Here is a 26,456-nt window from a genome sequence, read left to right on the forward strand (position 1 = left end):
TAACTTTCTAAAATCAACTAGAATTTCACCACGAGTATTTAAATCCTTCTACTGTAAACAATTTCTACTTTTTTAAGAAAAACATTATGAAAAACTTGATTCTATCCATTAATCATTCATCTAGGATAAAGAATGGTTGGATTTACTAAAGAAGAGAGGGGAATGCCTTTTTTCAATGAGGCATAACATCATAATCATTTTAGAGAAGACAAAAATCATAAAAGCCATTAAATTAAGCATTATTGGAAATTTTATGTATTTCCTTACTAGCATTCATCAATTAACTTCAATAGCATTAAAAAGCTATTCCAATTAAGCTTCTCAAGCTTGACAGGGGTTGAGAAGTGAGAAACATTGAGAAATTATGGAAAAAGATCAAAATTCACACTTTACATGACAAATTGCTTGATTCTTTGATCACGGTAGAGGCCCCCAACCAATCAATTGGTTTGGTGTGTTGATGGAGCCACCAATGGAGATTGAAGAAGGAGGGAAGCTCCAATTTCTTCAATTTGGAGAGAATTTTATAGAATAGTAAAAATTATCATTATTTCAGCATAATTCTAGTATAGTAAAATTCTCCTATTTTTTTACAAAGGCTCAGGTTCTATTTATAGGAGAGGGAGGCTCTAACCAAGACCAACTGATTTCTAGAATTTTTCAAATTCAGTTTGGTTGAATTTGGACTAGATTCAGACTTAGTTTGGTTCCTTTTTTATTCGGTTTTGATTCGGTTTGATCCAAGAGAGAGGAGAAATAAAAATATCACATTATTATTGAGTTTAAAACTCATTCAAGCATGTGAACTAGGCGCCTCCTTGAAGGGACTCCCCTTCCTTACACACGTGTCAAAATGAAATCATTATACCCAAAATATCTCATTTTTTTAGTAATACTCATAGTTTTTTACTACCTTGTACATAGTCAACTCTTCATCTTATGTGAGCATTTACTCATTTTTGGGTATTTTCTTTTACAAATTGGATTTATCTCCTCCCCACACATGGATTGATCTTATTGGCCCATAGGAACCTTAATTTAAAATTTCGAAAAATCTTGATCCTCAAGATAATGCCTCTTGAATAGATTATACTTGATTTCTAATGGACCTTCTGGAAATCTTTCTGAACTTCTGTTTCAGGGGAACTTATATTAATAAGATGAGAAATTTTTCTATCCAAAAATATTCAAAATCTGAATGACCTCTCTCTAGAATATTTTCTCTCTCTAGGCCAAAACATGTAGAAACAAGATCTTTTATATTTTTGAAGAGGGGATTGGTTACAGGGGAAGATACTGGACATCCTGAGAGGTTGGGGAGGAATCTTACATTCTAACCCACTTAAAAAACGCGAGATGTCCTCATCTCGCAAAACTAGAGGAGAATTCTTTTTCTTAAGATCTAACTGATTATGGCTTCCTTATATTCTGGTGAACCCAAACAAAATCCTGGGATAAAGATCCCTTATATAAAACTCATCATTAAATAATAATTCAGTCAGATCATAACATTCAATTCCTTATCACAATAATGATTCATTAGACCGAAATTTCTATCTGGATAGTCCTTCATGGAAATTTTTCATTTATGCAGATTTTTAATTTGACCTCCTTTAACTTGACCTCCTTTAACTCGATCCACTGGGTCAAGTGTTAACAGCAGCAATCTGCCAGCACAATCCACTAATCTCATAGTGATTTGCTGGAGTCATTAACATCATTCTAGCTACGAACATTATCACAGGGACTCGTTCTATTCATCCTCATTGAGGTTTTACTTAGTTATTACAATTAACTAAGTAATTGCTGGAGTCATTAACGTCATTCTAGCTACGAACATTATCACAGGGACTCGTTCTAGTCATCCTCATTGAGGTTTTACTTAGTTATTACAATTAACCCAAAATTCAGAAATCTTCATTTTTCAATTAGAATCCAAATAAACTCATCATTTCTCAATTAGAATTTGAAATCATATCAACCACATTCGAATTCATCATCTAGATAGCATTAATGCTTATAATTTCAAGTCTTAGATTTACTCGTATATACTTGAAATAGCCTTCGAAGCACACAAAAAGACAGTAAATCCCGGACTCAAGCATGCAAAATATATGCACTGGGCTCATCCCATTGCCATAAAAACTGCAAGAAACACTCAAATACACTCAAGAATGGCACACACACTCTCTCTCTCTCTCTCTCTCTCTAGGAAGCTACAGCCATGTACACACAAAAAGAAACTAGACCTAGGTTATGGCACACAAAAGATAAGCATGGAGATCATCCTCACCATCTTCTTCTTCACTCTCTTCCTCCATGGATATGGCGTTGAAGCACAAGAGAGATGGAAGAAACAAGAAACAAGAAAGCAAGAGTTTGTGCCAATTGAGAGAGTTTAAAAAGAACCGTGAGATTGGTAGATAAAGGTAGAGAGAGGTTGTAACCAACTTCCAACTTTCCAAACCTCCCAAATCACACGACTCCTTTCTCTTTTTTTCTTTATTGAATTTGAAAAGTTTGTTACATAAGCTTTTTGAAACCTTAGGCTTAGCTTTCATTTTTGTGCATACATAGACCATGGCTTTTAACCTTACAAAATAGCTAGAGAGAGTTTCCATGCTTTGGCTTTACAAGTGCGGACCTGCTAAATTGCCAAGCATTTACAAAGTTGAACATGCGTACAAATCATACGGCAACAAGTGTATGTCTAGGCTTGGATACAAAATAAACATGGGATAACATCATTCTTATTTGAGAAAAGCTGCATCTTCTTAGCCTATTTGATGTCAAAATTGGAGGCTATCATTCCTCCCACACTTAGCTTGTGAGCTCCCACGAACAACATATCGATGACGACCTCCCGTGTTTAGCATACTTAATAAACCCCACTTCACTTCTCTTCACACCCTTCACCATCTCATAACTCCTCACACTTCTCTTCACTCTCCATACATCACCCCACATCTTCTTCACAAAACTCCTCAACTCCCATCACAAAAACTCCATCTCAAACATAAATCATCTCCTACTAATCCCGCCTTACACTAACTTCATCACCCTTCACACATAAGACATATGATATAGAAAATCCTCATCAAAATCTCATCTGCAACATAACCCACAAACTTTATGGAAGGAAAAAACGCAACTTCCAACTCCCATCACCAAAATGTTCCCCCGACAAATGATAAAAACAGTGAAATGCTCCCTCACTTAGCATCTCTCAATAAAACCCAACCACCTGATGCATCAGCCTTGCTGCGAAAAAATTCTCCGACGTAAGGATTTTTTAGCATCATGAAAACGCCAATGTGTGTATATTGATTGCTTCTGTGTGTGTGCACCATTACGTGGTAGGAATTTCTGCAACCTCTCCGGGCATGAACCACCTCTAATTTCTTTTTGATTTCATTATTAGTTTTTTAACCTTCAGGCAACGTGGCTGTCTTACCCGTCAGGCAACTGACACTTACAGGTTTTGAGTTCGCTCTCCTCTCTCTTGTCTCGATGTGCAGGCTTTCCTCCTCCCAGCTTCCAAGCACTTCCTACACGGCATACAACAGCATCTTCCTCCTTTCTCGACCTACTCCCAGATGCGCTAGGCTCCTCGATCTTCTCTGGTTATTTTTTGCGCAACAGGCCTCATGCTCTTTCCCTCTGCGCTTCCCTCTTCATCATTCTGTACCCAATCTTGGCCTGCTACCCTTTCTCTTGCGAGCTTGGCACGACTGAGGCAGCGTGCCCACCTCCTTTCTCTACATCCATGGCCTGCATCACACCTCCATCACACACAGGTTGCACACCCGTGATCCAGCCAAGCGGCTTCTGTCCTGCGTCTTCTGTACACTACCCTTCTTCCACTTCTTCATGGCTTCTCTGCTGGTGGCTCTGCACCTACTGCACTTACACCCGCCTTTGGCAATTTCTTCCTCCTTTCTCGTCGACGAGACACCCTCAGCACTGCTCGACTCACACGACAGCATCCTCCTCCTTGCGCAGCAAAAACAACAGGCTGTTCCGTCAGGTTTGAATCGGCTAGCACTGTAATGCAGGAGCTTCTGTGTTGCTACACCCATCATCATAGCTTTCTTCTGCTCGAATTACTCAATCAATGCTGTACTTTCCTAATTGTCCTCCTGTTGTTTCCCTGTTCTTCCTACACACGGCCTGCATACCTTTGAATTTTCGCTGCTCCCTTTCTTCCATCTTCCGTCTCTTTCCCCAATCTGTTCAACTGTGCATACGGCTTGTTGTGCAACAACTCTATCAAGTCCTAGTAGCTACCTTCTCTGACAACCTTCCATAGTACAACCTTGTGCTTCAAATGCAAACCGCTTCCCCTCTCTACCTTCATTGCCTTTTGCATATATTGTATGCCCTCTATGTCAACATTTTCTGCCCATTTCCCACAACTTCCATAGCTAGCATCTCCCGGCGAATGCACCAAATGAAATAGCCTTCCAAGCACACAAAAAGACAGCAAATCTTGGACTCAAGCATGCAAAATATATGCACTGGGCTCAGCCCATTGCCATAAAAACTGCAAGAAACACTCAAATACACTCAAGAATGACACACACACACACACACTCTCTCTCTCTAGGAAGCTACAGCCATGTACACACAAAAAGAAACTAGACCTAGGTTATGGCACACAAAAGATAAGCATGGAGATCATCCTCGCCATCTTCTTCTTCACTCTCTTCCTCCATGGATATGGCGTTGAAGCACAAGAGAGATGGAAGAAACAAGAAACAAGAAACAAGAAAGCAAGAGTTTGTGCCAATTGAGAGAGTTTGAAAAGAACCGTGAGATTGGTAGATAAAGGTAGAGAGAGGTTGTAACCAACTTCCAACTTCCCAAACCTCCCAAATCACACGACTCCTTTCTCTTTCTTTCTTTATTGAATTTGAAAAGTTTGTTACATAAGCTTTTTGAAACCTTAGGCTTAGCTTTCATTTTTGTGCATACATAGACAACAATCCTTTAATGAAACCATTGTGTCACTGATCACAGTCCTCAAAATCTCTGGTTGAATCCTTATTTCTGATCATTCCTTCATCGGTGTACTTATGGCATCATTGGCAACCAGAACACTCACCACCTGTTCACTTAGGGGCCTTTTCAATAGTTCCTAGCTCATAGTACCCGACAATATTTTCACATATAAAAATCAAGATGGAATCCTCGTTGAAGATCAGCAAGATCAATCAATAGATCCATATAAGAGAGCCATTGACTCATCCGTTGAGGAGGACCAACAAGGTCAATCAACAAGATCCATGCCTGGTTTCAGGAAACAACTCTTACTCCTTGTTCCAATATCTTCCACGATGCACGCGACCCAGAGCCCGAGAACCATATGGTCAGCACCCTCTAGGATCCTTCGTAGGTCACCTAGCGCTTCACTCATAGGCCGCTTCCTTGGTCCCTCATCCACCGTACCGAAAGCTCACCATTTAAATTAAATCGAGGCTGGTCAAGACCTCGGCCGACCTTGCTACGCGAGACGTCCTACGTTGACTCTTCGTTTAGCAGTTGCAACTTTATCACTTAGGTCTCCACGACCTTAATCAAAAGATGGTCAAAATACTTCCCCAGCATTCTTGACATAATACAATCATTTACAAATACAGTTTCTATAATGAACTCTCATCTTTCCACATTATCTCTCATCAGTCCACTTTACTTATTCCACATTCCATTCATGTGTGTACTCATTCTCATCCAATCACATCATTTTCCATCTCATCACATCAGATTCATTCACATCACATATCATTTATTCACATCCCAATTTACATGCCATCACATCTCATCCATTCACTCATATCGACGTCACATCTTTTCACATACACATTTGCATTCATTATTTCACATACACATCCACATTCGTACTTCCACATCCATACATCCACTTCCACATCCGCATTCATACATACATATCCATATCCACATCCATACATCCACTTCCACATGCATACATCCATTTCCACATTCACATCCACATCCATACATCCATTTTCACATCCACATCCACATCTACATCCACATTCATACATCCACATCCTCATTCACATTCATACATCCACACTTCCATTTTCACATCCACACATCTACATCCACATCCACATCTATACTCATATATCCACATCTACATCCATATCCATACATTCCACATCCACATCCACATCCATATCCATACATCTATATCCACATTCCACATTCATACATTCACATCCACATTCACATCCATACATCCATTTGCATATCCACAACCATACATCCACATCCACATCCACATCTATACTGATACATCCACATCCACATCCACATCTATACTGATACATCCACATCCACATCCATATCCATACATCCATATCCACATTCCACATTCATACATTCACATCCACATTCACATCCATACATCCATTTCCACATTCCACATTCCACATTCATACATCCACATCCACATTCACATCCATATCCACATTCACATCCATACATCCATTTCCATATCCACATCCACATCCACATCTACATTCATACATCCACACCCACATCCATATCCATACATCTATTTCTACATTCCCATTCATATATCCACATACGCCTTCACATCTATTCTTTTACATCACATCCAATCTCTCCCTATCACAACCCATATACATCTTATCCCATCAGATACACTTCTTACCTCATCCCATACACCTCTTATCACATCCTAACTCATCCCATACGCATCTTATCACATCCTATCACATCTCATACACCTCTTATCCTTAATGAAGTGATTTCTAAAGGTCTTTTAAAGACTTTTAAGAAAATATTATTTATTTATTTATTGCGCTGCAGTATATGCTGCCTCCTCTAAATTGCGCTATTGCCTGGCGAATGCCAGACTTGCACATTGAAAGCACGTGCCATTTGTTGCTGCTTCTTCTGGCCCACTTAGTCTTAATCGCATGGTCCTACACTCCTTGTTGCAGGCCATTGTGGACCCACATGACTGCATCTCAAAGTCTTCTTCTTCTTCCCCAAACTACCTACACTGCGCCATAGCTAAACCTCATTCATGGGCTGTGATCTTCCATGTCAAGAAGCTTCTCTACTGCTCTCGGGTTCTGTTCTTGTTTCCTACTGGTTCAGTCACTTCTGCTTTCATGTGGCACCTTGTGCTCTTCTCCTATGCACTTTTCTTCCTTGTATAGTTTGCTCAGCTGCTCTCTATTCACTGCAGTAGAAGTTTGCCACTCTCTGCTGCGCTTGCTTTTTCTCTATGCTTTGTTCCAAACAATGAGTCCATGTCCAGCTGGCAAAACTGTCGATTCTGTTCTATGTAACCAGTTTTCAACTCCTGCTTTAGCATTTTCTCAACTTTGTTCATGGAGCTGTTGCCGCCTACCTCTTTGCATGCAGCCGGGCATGTCAACACCACCCTTCATACACCTGCCTCCCTTCATACCTGCCGTTGCGCTAGTTTTACTACACACCTGCTTTCTCTGCTGCTGTGCTGCTCTTCTCTGTTCGGGCCATACCTGCTTCTCCTTTAGGTCTGGGCCATGGTGGGTGGCCTGAACCATACCCACATTTCAGCATGCTCCCAGCGCTTTACTGTTGTAACTCCTTCTCTCTTTGACTGTTGTTTTGACTCTAGCCCTTTCAACAAGAGTCAGCGAGCAGCTTTTTCTCTTCCTCATCTATACCATGTGTCAAGCCTAGAATTTTCTGCCTTCTGTTCTAGCATAATTTCCATAGCTCCTATGTGAACTTTGATGGAAACCTCCATCTTTCATTGTTCTTACAGCACCATTTGTAGTGAAGTTTCCATTGCACAATTTTCAAGCCTCTCTTAGCTGATGTACCTACCAGTGTTGACCAATTTTGGTTGCGCCAACTCTCTGTTATCTCCTGTAGAGCCATCAACATGGCCACATGAGCTCACCATTCAGCTCAAATATGCATGCCCTACTTTGCATGCAACCATCTTTTTAAAGGTTCTTTTGTTCACAAGGTTTCTCTTTAGAAACCAGCAGGTGCATAATCAACATAAAAGCCTTTAATGGCTCTCACACCATTTTGCTCATCTTCTTGAGCAACATCCACAAGTGAATCCCACTCTTGGTGCACACACATGGACTCCATCTTGAGTCTCAAACCTTGCTTGCTTTAGCCAAGCAAAACATGCACCTTAAAACATGCTCTTTGCCCAAATGCAAGAGCCATGGGATCCACATATCCCAACAACCAGCAACCCTTCAAGATTGAGCATTTTTCGATGCTCAAAACCAAAACTTTGAGGCAAAACTTCACAAAACCAACATTCTTGAGACACCTTTGTCTCCTTGGCAGCTTCCTTGTTGACACCGAACACTCCATAGTCTTCACACTTGCTGAAATCTCCATTTTCAGCTTCCATGATGATGATCAAGATTTCCATGTTGCAAAACTCCCATTTGCAACTCCCTTGGGCAGCTTCTATGCAACCTCTTTGTTGCAAATCTCCTCTCAAATCCTCACAAATGCAAATCCAAATGATAATATGAGTGTGCTAATTTTTTTTCCATAATAAACTGAAAATAATGCTTAATCAAAGAACTCATAACCAAGAAATCTATACATAAATATTCACCACCATGACCAAGAGCCCACCCAAGCTCTGATACCATGTTAACAATTCTAAAATGGGATTGATCATGGTGATAGACACAAGATTAATTATAGATTAAGGTGGGTTATACCACACTAAAAACTCCATGAGAGAGAGAGATTGCACACTCAACACAAGTTCTATTGCATATCTCAAATGAACCATACAATGATATAGGCTCTCTAGCCTTATCCCACTTTACATGTTATCATCCATGTGGCACTCCCTTTTCCACGTCTTTTGGTCAACACTCACACACCATACAATATTACATGTGGCATTCCTATCTCACCACAATATCTTGAACCTTTAGGTTGCTTTCCCACATACACACAATACCGCAATTACATCTCTCAACATTCAGCAAACACTCACCTAAGTGTCTTAAGGAACCTAAACAGCATTGAAACTAGTAGTGAAGAATCCATGGAAGAAGGGCTGAGGTACTCTAGGTTTGGGGAGGGTTTGGGGAAGAGGAGAAACCACCCTCCCCAACCAGGTCTAGTGGTATCATTAATATCGCTCGGGGAATTTTTGGTCTCCAAACTAGTCATGATGATGAAGAAGTGCAATCTGCGGGCATGGGTCCGTCAACCAGTGCTGGACTTGTTCTAAGACAAGAAATAGTAAGTGATCGAGATCCCAAGTTCACGTCAAGATTCTGGAATGCATTCTTCAAAGCAGTAGGAACTTTCTTGGATCTCAGCACAGCTTACCACCCTGAGAGCGATGGTCAAATAGAAAGGGTGAACCAAGTAATCAAAGATATACTTCGGTCATGCTATGGTAGGGAACCCAAGAAGTGGCTAAGCTATCTGCACCTAGTCGAATTTGCCTACAATGCTTCTTATCGCCGAAGTATCGGGATCAGGGATTTAATATTCACGTGATCACAAGATTTTTGTGATAATAACACATGTGAACAAGTTATTCACATGTTCTCATGTTACCGTTAACACCATATTAGATAATTTGGGAAAAATCCCATTCCCATTTGAAAAATGGGAGGATGGTCAACTTGTCCAAAAGTTTGTCAAAACCCCCACATGTGACATACCATTGGGGAAAGATCTTGAAGAGTATAATCTAAATCTATGATCTCCGACAAATTTGGAGTTAGTATGTTTAAGATATGTCCAAAACTATATGGAGTAATTGATTCCCAAAATGTGAGATTTTTCCCAAATTACCTAATATTGACTTCGTTCACAAAATAACAGGTCACTTGCCATTTGGGAACCCCTTAAAAGCTTGGCTACACATGGGAATAAGCTATTCACATGTTCTCATGTTACCATCTTCACATAATAGCAGGTCAGTGGTGGCCACCTAAGAAGATTTTTTATGCCCGACAAAGATAAATTTTTTAGGCCCTTGTGAAAGCTTTGTGAATATAACATGTGATCACAAGATTTTTTGTGTTATTAACATATGTTATTAACATGTTCACATGTTAATAACATGTGATCACAAGATTTTTTGTGTTATTAACATATGTTATTAACATGTTCACATGTTCTCGTTTACGTCAGTGAAATCCCTGATCGGGATGAGCCCTTTCAAAGCTCTATATGGACAAGACTGCCTAACACCATTAACTTGGTCCAACCCATTGAATAGAGTCGAGATGTCCAAACAGATGCTTGACGACATGGAGCAGCAGATGCAGTCAATCCGCAATGATATAAAAGCTGCCCAGGATATACAAAAGCAGTATGCAGATAATAAGAGGTCAGATAAAAAATTCAAAGAAGCAGATATGGTCTTCATTCGAGTATGCCCCAAAAGAAGTTCTCTATCTCTTGGGAAGTACAAGAAGTTATTCCCTAGATACTGTGGACCATATCTGATTACAAAGAAAGTAGGTGACTTAGCCTATGAGCTTCTTCTGTCTCCTCATCTCAAATTACATAATGTATTTCATGTCAGCCTACTTAAGAAGTATGTACCGAGCCCGAATCATGTGCTTAATGATGAACTCTTAACTTCTTCAACCCAAAGGTAGATGGAACTCCAACGTGAAGAAATCCTTGATGTTCGAGAGAAGGTTCTCACGAACAGAATTCTGAAATAATTATTAGTCAAATGGAAGTTCTATCCTTTTGAAGACGCCACCTGGGAGAGAAAGAAGCCGAAGTGATGCCGGATGAGGACATCTCACATTTTTCAAACGGGAGACAATGTAAGATTCCTCCCCATCCCCTCAAGATGTCCAGTTTCTTCCCCTGTAATCAGGATTACAAACCCTTCCTTAGCTTTGGGCTCCTCATTTATGGGTTTTGAGTTTGGAATTTCTCCCTCACCTCTTCCCATGACCAATTTCGGCTCCTTATCCCATGATTGGAGTACGTTTAAACTTTCCATTTCCTTTTTCTTAGCTCTCGCCCTTCGAGTATCAAGCTCTTGCTTCCTTAAGCTCAACTCTCGTAGGCTATCATTCCACCTTGCTCCTTCTGAGAGATCTAACTCTACTTTCTCTGAGGTGGGGAAGAATACTCGACCCATCCTAGCCGTAGTTTCTATGTCTCATCTCATTCGAGGGGTGCCGATGTTTGACAGTCTTGAATTTGACATTTGGTAGGCCATGCAATCTTAAGATTTCATTGAGGAACACTCTAGCCACATCTACTGTAGTGACTTTTACTGGAATCAGATGGGCAATTTTGGTTAGTTTGTCAACTACCACAAAGATGGAGTTGTAACCTGATTGCACTAAAGGTAGTCCAGTAATAAAATCCATATTAATACATTCCCACTTCATCTGGGGGATGTCTAAAGGATGTAACTTCCCAGGTATTTTTACTCTCTCGGCTTTGACTTTCTGACATATCAGGCATTGACGTACATGATTAAGTACATCCTTTTTTAGTCCAAGCCAAAAGAAGCTTTTCTTTACAGACATGTAGGTCTTGATGAAACCTAGATGTCCTATAAGGCTATCATGGGCTTCATTTAGAATTTGACGCTTAGTTCCCTCATCATTGGGAATGCATAGCCTGCTATTATAATACATAATTCCTTCATCCAGGATGTACCCTTGAACTTGGTTCAACTCCTGAGAAGTTTTGCTTTCCTGCATAAGTAGGGTAGCAATAGGGCCAAAGAATCTATCCTGCATGATCTTCTCTCTTGCTTCAATAATCAATGGATTTGACACCACCACTGTGATTGCAAGCAAGGAGACTTTTCTACTGAGGGCATCTGCTGCCACATTTTCTTTGCCTGGGCGGTACTTGATTTCAAAATCAAATTCCTGCAGGGTCTGCATCCACCTTCTTTAGCGCATGTTGAGATCCTTCTGAGTGAAGATCCACTTTAAGCTATGATGATCTATCATCAAAGTGAATCTTTGACCGAGTAGGTAATGTCTCCACAACTTCAAGGCATAGACTACTGAAAGTAGCTCAAGGTCGTGAGACAGCATAATTTCTCTCATGCGTTCTAAGTTTTTGGGATTCATAGGCCACTACTGGGAATAAATCATCATATTCACTTAACCATTCAGGTTCTTTAGCCTTTAACTTTGTGTCTACTAGATTCATTTTGACAACATAAATGAGGTGCTTCTTTCTAAGTCCTTTCAATAACCTAGAAGCTTTTACTAATTGCAGATGTGGGGATCTGAAAATTCTAGTTCCTTGAACTTTGTTCCCGTGAAGGTCACGGAAGGAAATGGTTCCACAGTGAATGTCAGCTTGATTTTTGTGGAGCCAATCCATTCCAAGGATTCCGTCGAAAACTCCCAAAGGTAAGACTCTGAACTCGCAGTCAGTTACATTCCCATCTAGATTGAACTGAATACAATCTATCTCATGGTGAGTGAAAAGAATCTTCTCACTGGCCAATTCAACTTGCATAGGTTTCCCTGATTTTTGTTCTAAGACTAGCTTACGCAAGAATCCTAGGAAAAACTTTCCTCGCCCGAAAAGCTTGGGTGATTCCTCCAAGATATTTTTACTCTAACATAGTCAAGAGCCTTAACTAACTGAACTGATCCGACTGAACCTGTAAGTCCCATGGTCAGATCAAGGAAAAAACTTGCACTTGGATCAAAGAGACCAACGATTTTTCCCCCATTGAGAGGCACATCCGTTGATTCTTTTCCATAGAATAATTTCTATCCGGGATTTACTTCATCTATCATACTATAACAGAATTGAGTCTCATTTTAGGGATCCATCAGTCCAGCCTAACCCCATCCAGTCCCGTGGGCTAGCCAACCGCCCAACCACTGTAGTGATGGGATCCAATTAGAAATTTGGTTAGGTTTTGTCCCTGGTACCAGGGAAAAGAGTTCCCAGGCCCCCTAGCTAGATATTCATACAAACTTAAAGCTAGTCACAAAACTTCCACACACAATATGAAATTGCCTTATTCACAAATTCAACTATCTTTAAAACAATCTTTTAATGAAATCATAGTGTCACTGATCATAATCATCCAAAATATCCAGTTGAATCCTAATTTCTAATCAGTCCTTCATCGGTGTACCTATGGCATCATTGGTAACTAGAACGCTCACGACCTGACCACTCAGGGGCCTTTTCGATAGTTCTTAGCTCATAGTATCCGATAATATATTCACTTATAAAATCCCAGATGGAATCTCCGTTGAAGATCGGCAAGATCAACCAACAGATCCATATAAAAGAGTCATGGACTCATCTGTTGAGGACGAGCAAGGTCAATCAACCAGATCCATACCCGATTTCAGAAAACAACTTTAATTCCTTGTTCCATTATCTTCCTCGACGCACGTGTGGGTATCTGCGGCGGTCGGGTGGTCAGCACCCTCTAGGATCCTTCGCAAGTCACCTAGCTCTTCACTCATAGGCTACTTCCTTGGTTCGTCATCCACCGTACCAGAAGCTCACCATTTAAATCAGATCAAGGCTAGTCAAGACCTCGGCCGACCTTGCTACGTGAGACGTCCTCCGTTGACTCTCCGTCTCAGCAGTTGCAACTTTATCAGTTAGGTCTCCACGACCTCGTTCACAAAACGGTCAAAATGCTTCCCTAGCATTGTTGACATAAAATAGTCATTTACAAACAGGTCATAAATACAGTTTCTATAACAAACTCTCGTCTTTCCACATTGTTCCACATCAATCCACATTACTTAATCCATATTCCTTTCATATGTATTCCCATTCTCATCACATCTTTTCTCATTTATCCTCATCAGATCTCATCCACTCACATCTACCCATATCCACATCATATTCATTCACATCTATCCCGTTTCACATCACATCACATCACATATCATCCATTTACATCTATCCCAATTTACATCACATCTCATCACATCCATTTCACATCGCATCTCATTCATTCACGTCCCGATTCACATCTCATCCATTCACATCCCATATCATTCATTCACATCCCGATTCACATGACATCACATCTCATTCATTCACATCCCGATTCACATGACATCACATCTCATTTCACATCCTGATTCACATGACATGACATCACATCTATTCACGTCCATCACATTCATTTACATCACATCTCATTCATTCGCATCCCGATTTACCTCACATCTCATCCCCATTCATTTTCATCACACCACATCCTATCGCATCCCATTTACATCATATCACATCCATTCACATCTTATCTCGCAGCCCATTTACATCTTATCACATCCTATCACATCCCATTTACATCTTATCACATCCATTCACATCCTATAACATCCCATTTACATCTCATCGCATCCTATAACATCCCATTTACATCTTATCACATCCCATTTACATCTTATCACATCCGTTCCACATCTTATTCAGTAGTTTTTACTACTTTGATACCGATAATGGGACTTTTTCTAAATTTTTGCCAATTGCTTGGCCTAATTAAAGGTTCTTTTTCTCGACGACTATTTCCATATTCCTTCTCAATTCCTCAATTCAATTATATTCAATATTCCTCTTTTGAATAAAAGAATTCATGGGATTCATAGAAAATAATTCTACCCATATTTTCACTTTTGATAAATAATCATAAATTGAATTATACTAAAAACTTCTCTTTTTCTCATTTAGCTTCTTGGACCTCAAATATCATGGGAATTCCTCTTTTTGCATTGCATTCCAATGTCATGGAAACTCCTCTTTTATCATCAAATATTTCTCATAAAATAAATTCATAAAATATCCATTAATTTAATATTCCAAGAATTTCTCTTTTTCCATCTAAATGATTGAATTCCAAATGTCATAGGAATTCCTTTTTTACCATTTAAATATTTCTCATAGATAGATTTATCTAAAATTCATCTTTGAATTAAATAAAATATCCATTAATTCAATATGCTAGGAGTTTCACTTTTCCCATCTAAATGATTGAATTCCAAATGTCATAGGAATTCCTCTTTTACCATTTAAATATTTATCATAGATAAAATAAATTTATCTAAAATTCATCTTTGAATATAAATGAAATATCCATTAATTCAATATACTAAGAATTTCACTTTTTCCATCTAAATGATTGAATTCCAAATGTCATAGAAATTCCTCTTTTACCATTTAAATATTTCTCATAGATAAAATAAATTTATCTAAAATTTATCTTTGAATTTAAATAAAATATCCATTAATTCAATATGTTAGGAATTTCTCTTTTTCCATCTAAATTATTGAATTCCAAATGTCATAGGAATTCTTCTTTTACCATTAAAATATTTCTCATAGATAAAATAACTTTATCTAAAATTCATCTTTGAATTTAAATAAAATATCCATTAATTCAATCTGCTAGGAATTTCTCTTTTTCTATCTAAATGATTGAATTCCAAATGTCATAGGAATTCCTCTTTTACCATTTGAATATATTTATCATAATTTTCTCTTTTCTTAATTATTTAATTACACATAAACTTAAAAATTAGTTTTCCATTGAATGTGATAAAAACCATTCTTTTAGCCTAGGATATTCAATCCTAGAATATGGTAGGAAGTCCTCTTTTTACGTTATGCATAAGAATGAATTATGCACCAATTTCTTAAAAATTTTACCATAGCTCCGCTGCTATTACTGATAATTTTTAATAATTTTGAAAGCATAAAGTTTTAGTAATACAATATGATAGAATAACTATCATTTGGATCATCTAATTATGGACTTGATTCCTAAGTTTTTCATAATTTAAAAGCATTAAAAAGCCACTTCTTTGGCCTCTAATTTGACAAGCATAGAATTTACTTTTTGATTTGAGAATTTCTTCATGAGAAGCATCATTTGAATATAGAATAGGTCTTAGGAATGACCATTCTTTGGGGGGGAGAGAGATATGCTTAAAAAAATATTTTAAATTAAGCATAAATGTAAACTTTGTGTTTAATTACTAAAATTCATTAAAGAGCTTCAATTGCATTAAAGAGCCACTCAATTGAATACTTCTCAAGCTTGAGAGGGGTTGAGAAGTGAGAAACATTTAGAGATTAAGAAAAAGACCATAAAATCTCTTTACCTCTTGTTTTGCTTAAATATTTAGTCATTGGAAAGGCCCCCAACCAATCAATTGGTTTAGTATGTTGATGAATACTCCAAAGAAGGTTGAAGAGAGAGAGAAGCTCCAATCTCTCCAAATTGTAGAGGATTTACTCCAAAGAAGGTTGAAGAGAGAGAGAAGCTTTAATCTCTCCAAATTGTAGAGGATAATAGAAAATATCATTATTTCAGTATAATACTGGCATGGTATAGTTCACATATTTTTTTACAAAGCGCTAAGGATCTATTTATAGGTGAGGGAGGCCTCTAACCAAGTCCAACTAGGTTCTAGAATTTTCCAGGTTTAGCTTGGTTGAATTTGGACAAGATTTGGACCTAGTTTGGCTCTCTTTTGATTTGGTTTGATCTAGGAGAGAGGAGAGATAAAAATATCTTATTATTTTTTAGTTTTAAACTCCTCCACAACATGTGAAATAGGTGCCTCCTTGAAGATCCCCCTTCTCCTTTACCAAGGTGTCAAAAATGTATCATTATACCCAAAATATCTCATTTTTTTAGTATTATTTATAGTTTCTTACTAATAAACCTTATACTCAGTCAACTCTTCATCTTATGTGGGCATTTACTCATTTTTGGATATTTTTCTATTATAAATTGGATTTATCTCCTCCCCACACTTGGATTGATCCTATTGGCCCATAGGAACCTTAATTAGACCATAATCCAAAAATTTCTGAAAATCTAGACCCTTAGGCTAAGGTCCTTTATACCTATTTTCAATCAATTCCAATTGCACATTAGAAAGTTCTTTTTGAATTTTTGTTTCAGGGGAAACCATTTTAGACACTAGGAGGATTTTTATATCAAAAAATATCTCAATTTAGGATTAGCTCTCTCTAGACATTTTCTCTCTCCAGGCCAAAACAGGGTAAAACAAAATCTTTCTTTTATTTCAGAGAGGGAAATAATTATAAGATCAGAAGGGGAGGTTCTTACACATATACACCTCAAAAGCTGGAGGGAGGAATCTTACACAAGGTTACTATAATACGTGCATACCTTATTATAAGGAACATTTTAGTGTACATTATTGTACTGTACGAATCTGTATGTGGAAGTCCCCCCTCCCCCCGATTGACCTTTGGTTCAAGATCCTCCCATAGTTACCAATTTTTCACCGCTCGTAGGCACCTGCCTGTAGTCCCTTATTTATCCGCCCATAGGCAATGCCACCAAGGAAGAACCCATTGCCTAGCTTGCCAATATCATGCATAGTAAGTCGTACACCTGGTTCTATTGGAGCAGAAATTGGCTTACATTCTTCCATGTGAAACCTTTTTAGCAAACTTTTCATGTACTTTGCTGCATACTCTGATGTAAAAACTAGCCTTTAGCTATAGCCACTACAATCATAGCTCAACGGTTGCCATCTTTGCAACCAAGGCAAATGTCTCCTCTCATAATCACTCCCATGTGTCTGTGCATATACTTTGGCTACCAATCTAGCCTTGTACCTGCTTATTCTACCATCACTGTTATGTTTCACCCTTACAGCCAATAGCTTTCTTGCCTTCAGGAAATGGCACCAAATCCCAAGTCTCATTTCCATACAATGTATCCATCTCCTCATACATAGCTTTCTACCAACACACATTTCCAATAGCCTCATCAAAACATTTGGGTTCTACAATCTACACAACTTTTTTCATATAGGCATAGTGATGTGCCACATAACCATCATAAGTCAACCTCTGCACAGGGTTTTTGACTCTTCCAGATCTTCGTAACTTTCCATAGCCTTCTTCACACCAAGTGTCCTCATTGTTGGAATACCAAGCTCCTCATCAAGGCTCATCTCCAAGCCACTAGACTCTCCATTAAAACAAGAGAATGCAATACAAAAATATTAGACATACCAAGGGGCTCAACCACTTTCTCTTTTCATTTATGTGATGTACCAACTACATTTCTAGGATTGGTATGATGACGCAGTTTGCCACTCCACGGTCTATCAATGGAACCACTAGATGAGGACCCTCCACTTTCTCTTTGCCTTTATGTGATATACAGCTACATTTCCAGGACTGGTATTATGACGTAGCCTGCCACTCCATGGGTCTATCAATGGAACCACTAGATGAGGACCCTCTTGGTCCACTCAATGACTGTGATTTTACTGACTTGCATTCTATGCAACCACATTTCCACTTACATCAGCCCCAAAACAGCATCTTTTTCAGCAACATACCAACTACTCATCTCATATTAGGGTTCGTAGAGTTGGTAGCCAACTCACCAACATTAGACATTATAAATAGGAGTCTAGGCTTTAGCCATATTCATTCACATTGATCATCATTGAGTCATTGACAACTCAAGAGCAGTGCTACCATTAAGTATCTCAAAACAGCATCTTTTTCAGCAACATACCAACTACTCATCTCATATTAGGGTTCGTAGAGTTGGTAGCCAACTCACCAACATTAGACATTATAAATAGGAGTCTAGGCTTTAGCCATATTCATTCACATTGATCATCATTGAGTCATTGACAACTCAAGAGCAGTGCTACCATTAAGTATCTCTATTAAGCATTGTATACATTTCATGTTAGCAATACATGGTAGATTAGGTGATCTCTTTCTATTATGTATTGAGCATGAAGAAGAAGCCGTTGAACATGGGTTTAAGTCTTTGATTAGGTGCTATCGCAATCAATCAATTCATAAACATACTTCCGCAAGCACCCATGTTACATTTGTATGAATGGTAGAAAGGCTGTAATTTTTTTTCTCTCATAAGTGTGTGGAGATCCATTGCAAAGAACTCCATCATATTTGCTTTTTCACTCAAGTTTATGTTTTTTTTTCCATCAAGGCTGCATTTTGTGAATTCCTTATATGAGATAGCTCTTGTGTGTGTAAGGGGCGCTCAACCAAAGGGCAAGAAAGAGGGCCAAACGTACCAAATGGAGGAAGCCGATTCTTCTCGAGGATGAGCCCAAGGAGCAGACCCTACCAAGCTTGGAGGTAATCCAAGCAAATGGAGAACAACCCATCCCAGAGTCTATTTTCGTGGGCGGAGAACAAAGAGGAGTCAGTAAGTGAAGTTTAGATTTCTCTCTCAAAATCCATTGAGGAGAAGGATGAGATGAGCAATTTTGCCATGGTGTCTACCATAGTAACTCAGCATCCAGAGGTAGAGGGGCTGGTTCTAGTGTCAACAGTAATTGAGGAGGGAGTAGCATAGACATCATTGGAGACAACAGGTCTAGTAGCCATGCTATTGGGTTTAAGACTTGTGTGTGGAGCAAAGTGTGAGTTCGCTATCGGGGTGGAGTAGTGGAGCATTAGTTGCACGTGTGCACCAAATTAAGCGGAAGGGGATGTCACGGGTACACTCTCGCGAGTGTAAGGTGGACATGCTTCTACCCATTGGCCAGCTCAGAGGTCGAGTAAGGTGGACATGCTTCTACCCATTGGCCAGCTCAGAGGTCGAGTAAGTGGCGCGATTTATGTGTTTGTAAGGGCTATTGGGCCAGATCTTTGTAATATTGTCCTGGTGCCCAATGAGAAGCCCAGTGTGTACAAAATTTTTGGATTATTGTGTGAACACACCTAGTTAGACATTATTATTAGGGTTGGTAGCTAACTCACCAACATTAGATACTAAAAGTGGGAGTCTAGGTTTTAGCCATATTCATTCATTGTTTATCATTGAGTCATTGAGTAGTGCTACCATTGAGTATCTCCTCAAGTTTACTTAGGTTACAAGATGGAAACTTGTACTCATAGAAAGACTTGAGATGTTGTGCTTGTATTCCAATGCTTCAAATGTCCTCCTTTTATATGAGGAAAGTACTATTTACAGCTTTATGATTTCACACACTAATAATTATGGTTGTAGGTTCACACACACTTATAAGTGACTGGACAACTTATAAGTGGCAGAGGAGGAGCTCTATTGTGGAAGGGAACTCTAGATTTGTGGTAGGCGCATGCTTTTTTGGATGCATGGGAGCTGATCGACTGGTTCTATACAGACCACTAGAGGTGTATGGGAGATGCTCTCCGAATCCTATTGGAGACTTCCCTACTTCTGGTCGACTAGTTTACAGCCCTAAAAAGGGGCTGTTCAGGTCATAAAATAGGGGAGAAGATCTGGTCGAATCATCTAGACTGATTCTCTACTAATCTGAGACCTATAGGGTTGTGTACTACTGCAGGTTGCTTCCTTTTGTGGCTATTGAGAGCTGGTCGACTTCTGTAAACAGCCCTTCAAGGCTGGTCAACTTGTTATGTCAGTCATACAGAAGGAAGTTGAAGATGTAGGGTTGATGTGGGAGTGGTATGGGCTGTCCATAGTTGTCCTGCATGTGCTTGATGGCGGGAGTGCCCTCTTGTGCTGAGGATCATCATCAAATTAGCATATGTTTTGCTTTCATATTGCATTGGAAGAGAGAGGTGCTAGCCAGTGGAGAATCCGTGGGCACCCGTGGAGTTGTATTTGGAAGCAGTCTCCTTTTTGATCATCTAACCATAAGGGGGGGGGTTCAGCCCATCTTCTGGCCCCTAGTGTGGTGTACTATGCAAAGTTGTCATCTTCTTTTATCTGGCATGCTTATGTGTATTTTCAATTTTCATGATTGATAAGATTTCTGTGTTGTTACAGTTACCCTTTCGTATACAGCATTTGCCAATGAGATCTCAAAAAACCCGAGACATCATTTTGTTGAACGTCGTTGGTGCGTTGGTGAGGCCAAAGGGCATTACCAATAATTCATAGTGGCCACGCTCGGTCGTCCTAAGGGCCGTTTTTGGAATGTCGGCCTCGAAGATCTGAAATTGATGGTAGTCACTCTTTAGATCTATCTCAGAAAAAAATCTTTGCACCGTTCTAGGTTGTACTCTATTCTAGGCATGGGGAATCTATTCTTCATTTGATATTATCTTTTGATATCCTCTCCTTAGTAGCTAGGTTTGTTAGTTTATTTATTTTTTATCTTTCAAATGCTTTGTTTTTGTCTATGTCCTTCACTATTATTTCTTTCTCAAATTTCCAATTCGTAAGTTCAAATTTTTCTAACCTTATGAAGGTATATATCTGTTCTTCATTGTTAGTTTATTGAACGCCTTGTAATCCACACATAAGCGTGCAGACTTTTCCTTCTTTTGGACAAATAGAATGGGAGCGGCAAAAGGTGAGGAATGTGTGAAAACATCATTTTTCCCAGCCCTAAAAAGGGGATTTTATTGGGTTTTATTTGGAATTTTTTGTGTCTTTGCTGACTGACAGCCTTTAAGCAGTCCCATAGACTATATATAGGTTAGCCTCATCATTCATCATCTTGTACCGCTTCCTGACCATATTAAGTAACAATTTGGTGGTGCTACTACCAGCGCATATACGTTATCATCAGCACATCAGCGTTTTACTACTGGGGCCACACCTTGGGACATCAGCCCTCTCTGCTACATCCAGTACTTCAGTGTTTCATATCAGTTCATGGGACAACAGCCCACTTTGCCACATAGATCACATCAACGTGTTCATGGGACAATAGCCCTTTGTGCTACAGTAGAGCATATCAGCGTTTTATCTTCAGCTCATGGGATAGCAGCCCTCTGTGCTACATGGAGCACTTCAGCGTTTTTCCTCAGCTCACACCATTGGGATAGCAACCCACTCTTTGCTACAGTACAAGACATCATCATATTATCATCAGTACTCTTTGGGATAGCATCCCACTCTCTGCTACATCACAGCATCGGGACAATAGCCCACTCTCTGCTTATCTTCACCATCGACACCACTCGGGACGGCAGCCCTCTTTGCTCTTCACCACCCCTCGGGTACGCAGCACCCTTGTCACGAGGGCCTACACCCTTCAGGTACGCAGCACCCTTGTCACCAGAGCCTGCACCCTTTAGGTCTTGTAGCACCCTTGTCTCACCAGAGCCTACACCCTTCGGGACGGCAGCCCACTCTCTGCTTATCTTCACCATCGACACCACTCGGGACGGCAGCCCTCTTTGCTCTTCACCACCCCTCGGGTACGTAGCACCCTTGTCAACCACGGCCTACACCCTTCAGGTACGCATCACCCTTGTCTTCACCAAAGCCTGCACCCTTCAGGTCTTGTAGCACCCTTGTCACGAGAGCGTGCACCCTTCAGGTCTTGTAGCACCCTTGTCACCAGAGCTTGCACCACTACACCACTTGGGACGGGAGCCCTCTCTACTCTTTATCTACCACCTCAAGTCTTGTAGCACCCTTCAAGTCTTGTAGCACCCTTGTCACGAGAGCCTACACCCTTCAGGTCTTGTAGCACCCTTGTCACCAGAGCTTGCACCACTACACCACTCGGGACGGGAGCCCTCTCTACTCTTTATCTACCACCTCAGGTACTGTAACACCCTTGTCACTAGAGCCTACACCCTTCAGGTCTTGTAGCACCTTTGTCACCAGAGCTTGCACCACTACACCACTCGGGACGGGAGCCCTCTCTACTCTTTATCTACCACCTCTACACCACTTGGGACGGGAGCCCTCTCTACTCTTTATCTACCACCTCTACACCACTCGGGACGGGAGCCCTCTCTACTCTTTATCTACCACCTCAGGTACTGTAACACTCTTGTCACTAGAGCCTACATCACCTCATCTTCCCCTGTCACTAGAGCCTGCACCACCCTTCAGGTCTTGTAGCACCCTTGTCACCAGAGCTTGCACCACTACACCACTCGGGACGGGAGCCCTCTCTACTCTTTATCTACCACCTCTACACCACTCGGGACGGGAGCCCTCTCTACTCTTTATCTACCACCTCAGGTACTGTAACACTCTTGTCACTAGAGCCTACATCACCTCATCTTCCCCTGTCTCACTAGAGCCTACATCACCTCATCTTCCCCTGTCACTACCACCTCGAAGTGACTCTGCATCCACTAACGTGAGCCTTTGTCAATGTGAGTGCTTTGCCTCACATTGACGCGAGCCTTCGTCATCGACTGTGCTTCAGCTCCGGCATCATCTTTGCTTCTGCACTGGTCTTTCTACTCAGAGTCACCTCACATATCAAAGGGCTCTTGTACATATGTTCATTCACCCCATTATATATAGATTCACTCACCTATTTCATGTTGTGTTGTTTTGCTCTGATCTCTCGTACATTTGGTCCTTTTGTCTTTTTTCCCTCATAAGGAAGACGGTATCTAGACTACTGGAGTAGTTGGGCTAACTACTACTCCAGTTTGCTCTCCAATGCCTTAGAAAGGTGGGAGGGGAACTTTCTTGGAGGTTCTGAACCAAGAACCAAGTCTATGCGATGGTCCTCAGGTCTACTAGGTGGGAGAGTGGGTGGGAGGTCTTCTTGCAGCATGATGTTGTTGTAATGATACAAAAGACTAGCCATTTGTTGCTCGGTTGTTGTAGGGGTGCTATTTGAACTACACAAGGTTGCTACAGTATGACCTTATTATAAGGTACATTCTAGTGTATTGTACGGAGCCGTACATGGCAGTTCTCCACACTCCCCCCCCTCTCTTCCCCTTTTCCCCCGACTAACCTTTGGTCCAAGATCCTCCCATAGTTATTGATTTTTCACTGCCCATAGGCGCTCGCTTGTAGTCGCTTATTTATCCGCCCATAAGTGATGCCGTTGTCAGGCAAAATTTTGTAAAGGTGTTTTGAGTCCGTGTACATATGGAATACGTGGTGTGCAATAAAACTTTGCCCTGAATGCCCTGGCAAGTGTACAGACTGAATGGCTTTGGAGTGAGTTAGTGCCTGCATTTTTCTTTGGAGCAGGAGACTTGAAGTTTTTATTTGTATGAGCTTTTTAGTTGTCAAGAAGGTGTCTGGGATGTGTGTGAATAAGAGGTGGAAGAGCATGAGGATGTCAATGATGGGGTTTTGATGAAACTCAGGTGGAAATGGATGTAGATAAGCTGATTATGTGGAAAGAGCCCAATTTAGACTATAAGTATTGAAATCTACAAGCGATGCTAGCAAAATATGAATTGCTCTTATGCTTGAGTTTGGAGAGTCTTTCTGGTTTGGAATGGTCGTGTTTGGCAGTCATGATGCTGATGATGGTGGCCGTGGGCACCTCTTGTACTGGACGTATGGGCGCCACACGTGAAATTGAGAAAAGCAAGGTGATGTAGAGGGCATTGGTGGCCATCATTTAAGCTTTAAAAAAATGAATAAAAATACCAACCAACATGGCCAGCAATGAAGTGGCCACGTGGAGTTTTATTACGCCGCCAACACAACCTCTCGAAGGTTGGCGAACAAACAAGGGTGGCTGCCTTGCAGTCAATAGAAGCCTGGCGGTGATTGTGCAAAAGGAGTCGGGGTGTTCTGCAGGCGCAGAGAAGGTCGAGGAGCCTGAGAAGAAAGGGAAGAGCTAGTTTGTGGTGGCAGGCGCAAAAAGAAAGGCAGCCACCTCGTTGAAAGAAGGGGGCTCTAGGTGGTTTTGCAGAGGGGCACAAAGCTAGAGAAGCTGCAGGCTTCTGGGTGCGCAGAGACGACTGGGGAGGAAGCAAGGGGCCCTGGCGAATTGTGGAGAGCTCACGACTGGGAGAAGAGGCTGAGGTTCTAGGGAGTCGGGCAACTTGTGTGAAGGCTGCCGCCTGGCGGGTGTTGTTGCTGAGTGGAAGCTGTGGGGGTGATTCTGGGATTCTGCAGACACGGACGGCGAGGGACTGTGGGGAGAGCCAACGCTCGGGTAAGTGAAGGCTTGGCTGGTAATTCGACAAAAGGGGCAACGAAGAGAAGGTTGCTGCTTTGTGGGAGAAAGCGTCAGCGAGCTGAAAAGGTGGCCGCTTTGGAAAATAAGCCTGGCGAGTGATCGTGTAGACAGAGAGGCTGCGGTGGTGAATCGCAACGAGAGGAGAGTGTGGAGAGGTGGCTGGAGAGACCGCCTTGGGGAAATTCAGCAGACGGGCGTGAGAAGTTTGAGTGGCCGCCTTGTAGTCAAGAGGAGCCTGGCGAGTGATCGTGTGTAGAGAGAGGTTGTGGGGGTGATTCTTAGGCGCAACAGCAGGCTGCAGAGAAGGCCGCCAGGGCGTCGCAGGTAGCCTCTTGTGGAGCACAGCTAGTAGTGGGCTGACGGGCTGCAGAGGTGGTGGGGCCTCCCGTGTGAAGAGAAGAGTGCCGACGTGTGGGCTGGCGTGGCTGAAGCGCAAGAAGTGAAGCGAGAGCAGAGAAGTGGAGCTGCTGGTCGACAGTGGTGGCGAGGCGAGCACAGAAGCCTGGCTAGGGGATTTCTCGGGCACTTACAAGTTTGCTAAAGAAGTAGGCAAAGGGTATAGCTCTGGTGGACAAGCTCGAGTCGGCGCAGTTGCAGGTCAAAGGTGTTGGCCGCCTCATTGAAGGAAGGCTGCTGGTCGAGCTACTCTGTAGGCGTGGAAAGCAGAGGCCAAGGTTCGTGTTTGGTAGCCAGAGAAGCTGCTGGCGTCAAAAGAGGACGACGGGCAAGGATTAGGCTGGCTCTAAACTTTACTGATTGTGACGTTGGATCGTGGTGCTAATTCATGGGAGTTTATGCTTGGTGTTAACAAGCTTGTACCTTCTGGCCGGTATTGGGATCATGTACCTTGTTGGTGGTGGAGTTTTGGTTTGAAGTTCTGATTGTACAACATACTTGGGTGGCGTATATCAAGTATGAATAGTTGCACAATGATTATGAGACCAAGTTGTTTGATTTATGTGAAGAATTCCCTACTTGTTGTCAGTCGTTTGGTGAGCTGAGTGAGTTGAGAAAGAAAGGGAATCCAAGGGTTCTGAAGTGAAGGTGCTGGTGTATATTCTGGCTGAAACCGTGTGGTGTCTTGAGAGATTTGTGTTTCCAGCATTGTGCTGGTGGTGCCCCTTGTATTTGTTGTGTCTTCCAAAGCTACTGGGTAGGTAGCTGTAGAGACATTTCTTCTTTTCCCAGCCTCCCGACAGCTTTCTGGCGCCCCCACTGAGGATAGCTCTGCTAGTTTCTTCAGTTTACTAGGGTGTATGCCCTAGAAGTTGAGGGTTTTAGGGAAGGTTTTTCTTGGGTTTTGAGGTGAAGTTTGGGGATTAAAATGATGTCTTATCCAGAGTTTTATGGTGGCCCTAATGAGGATGTGGCAGATTTCTTGAAAAGGATGGAGGTTGCATGCATAAGCAACCACATCAATGAGTCGGTACAGGTGTTGCGGCTACTGAGCATTTGCTTGAAAGGGGATACAAGGTCCTGGTACAGAGCTTATGAGGAGTCATTGAGGGTTGCTATTCCACGTATTGATATGACTGAGAATGGATTAAAGACAGCACTTAGCAACAGGTTCAAGAAGGTAGA

Source organism: Cibotium barometz, chromosome 41 (assembly GCF_041138505.1).
Source record: "Cibotium barometz isolate CiBa-2024 chromosome 41, ASM4113850v1, whole genome shotgun sequence".
NCBI lineage: Eukaryota > Viridiplantae > Streptophyta > Polypodiopsida > Cyatheales > Cibotiaceae > Cibotium > Cibotium barometz.